The sequence below is a fragment of the Manihot esculenta genome, chromosome 17 (genome assembly GCF_001659605.2).
Source record: "Manihot esculenta cultivar AM560-2 chromosome 17, M.esculenta_v8, whole genome shotgun sequence".
Classification (NCBI taxonomy): domain Eukaryota; kingdom Viridiplantae; phylum Streptophyta; class Magnoliopsida; order Malpighiales; family Euphorbiaceae; genus Manihot; species Manihot esculenta.
The window spans coordinates 21,902,712-21,910,294 of NC_035177.2; the positions used below are offsets into that span (position 1 = coordinate 21,902,712).

The 7,583-nt window shown below is 43.1% G+C and overlaps 1 non-coding gene across 1 annotated transcript; it reads left to right on the top strand.

Moving 5' to 3' along the window:
- The first annotated feature begins 2,342 nt into the window (after positions 1 to 2,342).
- Positions 2,343 to 2,448, top strand: LOC122722340. The gene has a single exon (XR_006349308.1). It is a non-coding gene; the product is annotated as a small nucleolar RNA R71 (small nucleolar RNA).
- The last annotated feature ends 5,135 nt before the right edge of the window (positions 2,449 to 7,583 follow it).

Below are 7,583 nucleotides of genomic sequence, written 5' to 3' on the forward strand. Positions count from 1 at the left end.
AGAATTACACTAATTTTTTGTTGCATGTATTTTTATTTTCCTTTCCTATTGGCCATAGCAGATTTAAAGATTCAATTCAAGAGAAAGAACTCCCTAAGTAAAGGTAACACACTGTAAATGTCTCAATTTAGGTTTAAAGGGTTGGAAAATTTAATGGGGTCATGAGATATGAGACTTTCTTAACTTTGTTATCTATGCTGAATAGAGCAAAGGCCAAAATAAAATATGTATGTGTGTGCATATGTGTAGAAGTGAAAAAAATGTGTATGAGAAAAGAAAAAAAATTTGGTGTGTGTAAAAGGGTAAAATTACAGCAAAAGGAAGCAAAAAGAATGCAAAAGAAAATAAAGGATGGTGCAAACAGTGCAAAATATTCCCCAGTAGGTACCCCCACACCTAGCCTAGGCATTGTCCTCAATGCAAAACATGTAAAGGAAAAATAAGAGAGAAAGGGACTTCCTAGCCTATGGGTGATTTGGTCAGTGATTTGGGCAAATCACTCGACTAAATCACTGGTGATGTTGGTCTGCATATAGAAAATTGTTCACCAGCAGTTGCAGCATGCTTTCCATGTGTATGATTCAGGCCTCCATTCTGTCAAGGCGAGATTCTGCAGATTGATCAGCTGTTGGAGGTTCTGCTGATTTGGACAGTGATTTGGGCAAATCAATTGGCCAAATCACCTCTGCTGTAGTTAAGTTCTGCTGATTTTCCCATCGATTTGTGCAAATTGCCTCTGCTGGGTTGCCTCCCAGTAGCCCCTGGTTTAAAGTCGCGGGATGGACTTTTTCGACTTGATCAAGGCTCAAGTAATTGGGGGAGGGAAAAGAGTCCCAACAGAATTAAGTAAGAAGTGCAGCACACCTTTCGTTTTGGTTATAACCCATCCTATTTCTTCCATGTACTCATGAAGTAACATGATTAGTTTCTCCTCTTTCAAGTGAGGTGTGCCTCTAGCCCCCATGTTTGAATTTTTGAGGTGATTGGGCAGTATTTTAAACTCCAATGCATATTTCTCCATAAAAGGTGGCTGCAATCTGGTATGGAATTTGGGCAAATCGAATTCTGCTTGCACTGATGATTTGGGCAAATCAAAATCTATCTGCATTGTTGATTTGATTTCTGTCTGTTCAAGTGATTTGGGCAAATCAGATTCTGCCTGTACAAGTGATTTGGGCAAATCACCTCTGGACCAGTCTGTGCAGCATGTTGTCTCCTCCGTTTCTGTTTCTTTCAAATTTTTCATATTCTCCTCATCCTCCTAGCTAGTGTCCCTTGGTATTTATTTGACAACATCAAGCAAAGGTATATTAATCTCCACTTTGAGAAAGGTTGCAAGTATTTCTTTCTCTTCTTTTTCTTTTTGTGATCTTGCAAATCTTTTTGGGAAGGGAGGAGGTACCTTAAATTTTCCTTCTAGTTGCTGATCTGCCTTGGTTTGTTTGGAGCTGAATTCTACCTGAGGCGTTGATTTGGGTAAATCTACTTCTGCCTTCTTTGGAGATTTGGGCAGATTGTCTCTGCTGGGCAGTTCAACCTGCCTATTGATTGGGTCTGCGATTTGGACAGATCGACGCCCCTGATCATTTTCTGGCAGATTCTCTTCAGTGACCTATTTCTGCATTTGCTCAGCCCTGCTGTCTTGCAGCTCTTTTCCACTCCTCAATGTGATGGCACTAGCATTTTGCCTTGGATTTATCTCAAGTTGGGAGGGTAGCTTTCCTTGTGACTCAATTTTACTCATTGAAGTGGCCATTTGACTCATTTGCTGCTCAAGATTTTGCACAGAGTTTGCTAAAGAAATCTCTTCAAGAGGTGTATTGGACTTTTGAGGTCCAGTTTGGGCTTGATTTCTTTGCTGGTAGCTTCGATATTGATTGGCCCTTGCATAGCTGAAATTTGGATGGTCCCTCCAGCCTGGATTATAGGTGTTAGAATAGGGATCATACCTTCTTTGCCCATTAAAACCTCCAACTGCATTGACTTGCTGGTCCTCTTCTTGAAGGGAAGGACATAGATCAGTTGGGTGGTTAATGTTTGCACATATTCCACATGGCTTGGGCTACTGAATCTCCTGGGTCTGACCCACAACAAGGCTATGGACAGCATTGGTGAGATCAGAAATTTGGGATGCTAAAGTGGATGTACTCACCTCATTCACCCTTCTTGGTGGCTGTTCTTGGTCTCCAAACTGCTGTGAAGTTGCTGCCATAGTAGAAATTAAGTTCCTTATGGCTTGAGGTGTTTTGTCTTTAATTGATCCTTCACACGCTGCATCAATCAACCTCCTTTCTAAAGTTAACAAACCTCCATAAAAGTATTCAATTAGGGACTTATCAGAGATGTTATGTTGAGGGCAGTTTGTGCACAATCGATTGAATCTTTCCCAATATTCATATAGCTCTTCACAATCCTTTTGCTTGATGTAAGTAATCTCTCTTCTGATGTCAATAATTTTTGAGGTTGGGAAGTATTCGGTTAAGAAGGCTCTCACCATCCTAGCCCATGAAGTAATAGATCCGGGTAGTAAATAGAACAACCAGTCTTTGGCAAAATCATCAAGAGAAAAGGGAAAAGCTCTTAATTTAACATGCTCTTCAGAAATACCTTGAGGCCTCATTGCTGAGCACACAATGTGAAATTCTTTAAGGTGCTTGTGTGGATCTTCATTTTTCAGACCTCTGAATTTTGGAAGAAGATGAATTAATCCGGTTTTGAGCTCAAATGGGGTTGCCAAAGGTGGGTAAGTGATGCACCATAGTGCTTGATCATCCAAGGGTGTTGCGAGTTCGCGAATAGTTCTTTCTTGTGCCATTGGAGCTCTTGCCTCAACGTTTTTAGCTTCAAATTCAGCAAGGACAGCAGCTGGTTTAAGAGCAGTAGCTGCTGCATTTTCTTCCTCTTCAGGTGTTGTTGTGGTTGTCTTTATAGCAGCTCGTTCAGCTACTATTTTAAGGGCTGGTTCTAGGATTTTTTTAGCAAAAATTTCTGGTTTTTGGGTTGGTTCTGGTGTAGTTTTTGTAATACCCGGCTAGACTCTAGTATTGGAATTCCTACCGTCCGGTGGAATCTCGGATGTCGAAACCCTCTAGAAGGGTAAAATCATGTTATTATAAAATGTTTTCATGTATTTTAAGGTTTTTATGAAGATAGGAAATGAGTTAAAGTTTTAAAGAAAAGAAAGAAAGAGAATGAAGGAAGGGCCCAGGTTCGGCCGTCAACCCCATGTTCGGCCGCCGAACATGGGATGCATGCGGAGGCACGTTAGGCCCCCGAAAGTAGCCTGGCCAGGCACCTATAAAGGGGTCCCTTGTCCGAAATGGGCGAGTTTTCTCTCCCCATTTTCGGCCAAGGTGAGTCTCCATCCTCCCTTATCGATCTTGTGTTCTTCCTTCCAGTCTTTCATAATTTTTACGAGTTATTTAACTTGGTTTTGAAGATTTTGGAGCTAAGATCAAGATTTGAAGCTTGGAGACCCCAGAGCTCTCTTCCTCCACTTCTCCAAGTTTAGGTCGCCTTCCCTCTCGATCTTCAAGAGCTAAGGGTAGATCTTCAGCTTATTCAATGTTTTAAACAAGTTTTAGGAAGGTTTATGGGGTAGAGATGTAACGACCCCGAAATGGACCGTCACCGGCGCTAGGATTCAGGTCGGCTTAAGGCCGCCAGAACCCGTAGCAAGCCTGCTATACTCTCTGTGTACCTGTAAAACTCATACATGATCATACATTTTCTGTGAAAATAAGACTCTGACCCAAGGCTTAACCTGTGCATGCACTATCTCTGTACTCTGTACTCATGTACTCTGTACTCTGTATCCCTGACTAGAGCTTGCTCTAGATGGGTTCACTCATACCTGTTAAGCCTGGTTTTCACATACAGGAGAAACATATATACATCTACAGATCATGTACAAAACATACATCACTAGGTCAAGCAACAACTATTACATCTCTTTAATGTCCACTCTAAGCTATTACAGATCTCTTTACTTTTCCTGTACTCTGCTGGACTGTCCCTGTACACTGTACACTGAATCCTGCAAGACTGGGATTAAGGGAGTGGGATGAGCTCTATAGCCCAGTGAGTAGAATAATAAAATCAGTCATAACATATGATCTCATGGAATGCGTCATAACACAGACAAGCCACATCAAGAGTAAACCTGTCACCACATAGCCTCAGTAACTTCCGTGCCAGGGCGTAGAATCGAGCACCTGGTCTTCCTGTCATATATGTATATGTGTATAACACCTCTGTACTTAACATTGCCAGGGCGTAGTCAAAGGCTCCTGGTCTTTACTATACCTGCCAGGGCGTAGTCAAAGGCTCCTGGTCTTAACTCAGAGACTATTGGATCATTCAGCATTTACTCACACCAACAATGAACAATGCAATGCAACATAGTCGTGAATACTAATGCAGTCAACCTATTTGCATAATCATGATGCATGCGATATGCTAAAACATTCCATTGTTTAATTAAAAGCACTAAGTTTAGTTCCACTCACCTCTGGCTCTGGACTGACTCTGCAGGTTCAGTAAACTTTGGAGCAGTACTCACTGCTGCTCTCTCTGGTTCCTCTGGTCTGTATAAACACATAAAGACTTAAATGAGGGACCAAACTACCTTAAAATAACTTTGTTGACCTACCCAAGAATCCCCTTAATCGTACTCTACAGCTCATGCAAAACATACAAAAGAAAAGCTGGACAGAACACTTTCGGCGGCAGGTTCGGCGGCCGAATGTCCTTTCCAGAGACGAAACTCAAGCACCTTCGGCGGCACCTTCGGCGGCCGAATCCCCCAAACAGAGCCGAACATGCAAAAACACTCGGGGGCAAGCTGTGGCAACCAAGCCACCATGCAGGAGGTTCGGCGGCCGAATTAACTTTCGGCTGCCGAACCTGAGTTCATCCAGAACTCAGCTTCAACGGCAAACCATCTCCTTCTTCCCTTCAACTTCTCCAAACATGCATACTTCAACTAGTCAACACACATATACTCAAGTATATGTTCACAGGGGTCCAAAACTAGCTAATAACCCCAACAACAAAACAAACATAACACATAAACATGTATACATGCATAAATACCATTAATAACCTAAGCATGCATCTCCTTCCTTTATCCCCATAAAACCTTCAGAAAACATATAACAAGGTCCAGATCTTCCCTTACTTCTGTAAACAGATGCACGTACTGAACAAGGGAACTTCTCTTCGTCAAACTCTCAAAACCTCAAAAACGCAGCTTGAGAGAACTCCACTTTCAACACCTTTGCAAACACCTCAACCTTCTGTGTGATCAACCAAAACATGTACAGATGAGTCATAAGAGACGTGGCCTATTCCATGACAAGAATCTGAGGCCAACATCTGGCAACATACATGACTCAGCTGATCAGCCAACTCAGCTTCGGCTGCCCAAACGCATGCAAAACCATGCAACCGAACCTTGAGCACTTTCGGCGGCCGAACTTACCTTCGGCGGCCGAACTTGGCTCATCTGCCTTAGGTCCTTTCAACTTAAAACTCACGTCCATTACTCTTAGTAAAACATAAATAGAATTCCGACACCCCGGATTTCACCAGACAACAGGAATTCCGGTGCCGGACTCTAACCGGGTATTACATTCTCCCCCCTTAAGAACATTCGTCCTCGGATGTTCCTAAAACAAACAACAATCACAACAAAAGGAGGAAACGAACCTCAAAACAGATGTGGATACTGCTGGAGCATAGACTCCCGCGTCTCCCACGTGCACTCTTCTAGGTTATGGTGGTTCCACAACACTTTCACCATCGGAATCTCCTTGTTCCTTAGCTGTCTGATCTGTGTGTCCAGAATCCGTACTGGCTGTTCTACATAAGTGAGATCCCCTACAATCTCCACATCAGGCTCACTAATAATCTGATCCGGATCTGACACAAATTTCCGTAGCATAGAAACATGAAACACCGGGTGAATCCTCTCCATCGAAGTAGGTAAATCTAGCTTATATGATACATTTCCGATCCTCTGTAAAATCTCAAAGGGTCCAATGTATCGTGGAGCTAACTTACCTTTCTTCCCAAAACGAACCACTCCTTTCATTGGAGACACTTTTAGCAATACCCAATCTCCCTCCTGAAACTCTATCTGTTTTCTGCGAATATCTGCGTAGCGTTTCTGTCTACTCTGTGCTATTCTGATTCTCTCTCTGATTACTGGCACTGTTTTACTGGTAATCTCTACCAACTCTGGCCCTGCAAGAGCCTTCTCTCCTACCTCTTCCCAGCAAACAGGTGATATGCACTTCCTCCCATATAATGCTTCATAAGGAGCCATCCCAATGCTAGCATGATGACTGTTATTGTAGGCAAACTCCACCAAAGGTAGATGTTGCCTCCAAGAACCGCCAAAGTCTAGCACACACATTCTGAGCATATCCTCTATGGTCTGGATGGTCCTCTCTGACTGTCCATCAGTCTGTGGGTGAAAAGCAGTACTAAAATCTAATCTTGTGCCCAACGCACTTTGCAGGCTTCGCCAAAATCTGGAGGTGAACTGTGGTCCTCTGTCTGACACTATAGACACTGGGACTCCATGTAATCTCACTATCTCATCTAGATATACCTGTGCTAACTTATCCACAGAATAGTTACTCCTAACTGGAATGAAATGAGCAGATTTCGTAAGTCTGTCCATAATCACCCATATCGAGTCTATCCTGTTAGATGCTGCCGGTAAGCCCACTACGAAATCCATAGCTATGTTTTCCCATTTCCATTCTGGAATCGGCAGTGGGTTAAGCATTCCAGCCGGCTTCTGATGTTCTAATTTCACTCTCTGACAAGTCTCACAGGCTGTCACAAACTGCGCCACTTCCTTTTTCATGGCTGGCCACCAATACACTCTCTTTAGGTCTCGATACATCTTGGTGGCTCCTGGGTGAACACTATACCTTGCATTATGAGCTTCCCTCATAATGTCTTCCTTCAGACTACTATTATCTGGTACACAAAGTCGACTTCCAAAACGAAGGATCCCTTTGCTGTCAACTCTGAACTCTGCACTGTTGCCTGACTGAACAGTCCTGGCAATTTTCATCAATTCAGGGTCCTCGTACTGTCTCTGTGCTATCTGCTCCAGAAACACTGGTGTCACTCTCAGCTGTGCTAACGCACCTGTACCAGACAACTCTAGCTGTAACCCCTCATCGATGAGCTTGTAAAGCTCCATCACTACTGGTCTCCGCTCTGCTGCTATATGAGATAAACTGCCTAGTGACTTCCGACTTAAGGCGTCTGCCACAACATTCGCCTTACCCGGATGATACTGGATCTTACAATCATAATCACTAAGCAATTCTACCCATCTTCTCTGTCTCAAATTCAGTTCTCTCTGGCTCAAGATGTATTGTAAACTCTTATGATCAGTGAAGATCTCGCATTTAACCCCGTAGAGGTAATGCCGCCACATCTTAAGTGCAAAGATAACTGCTGCCATCTCTAGGTCATGGGTAGGGTAATTCAACTCGTGCTTCTTTAACTGTCGAGAAGCATACGCAATCACCCTATCCTGCTGCATCAGAACACAACCC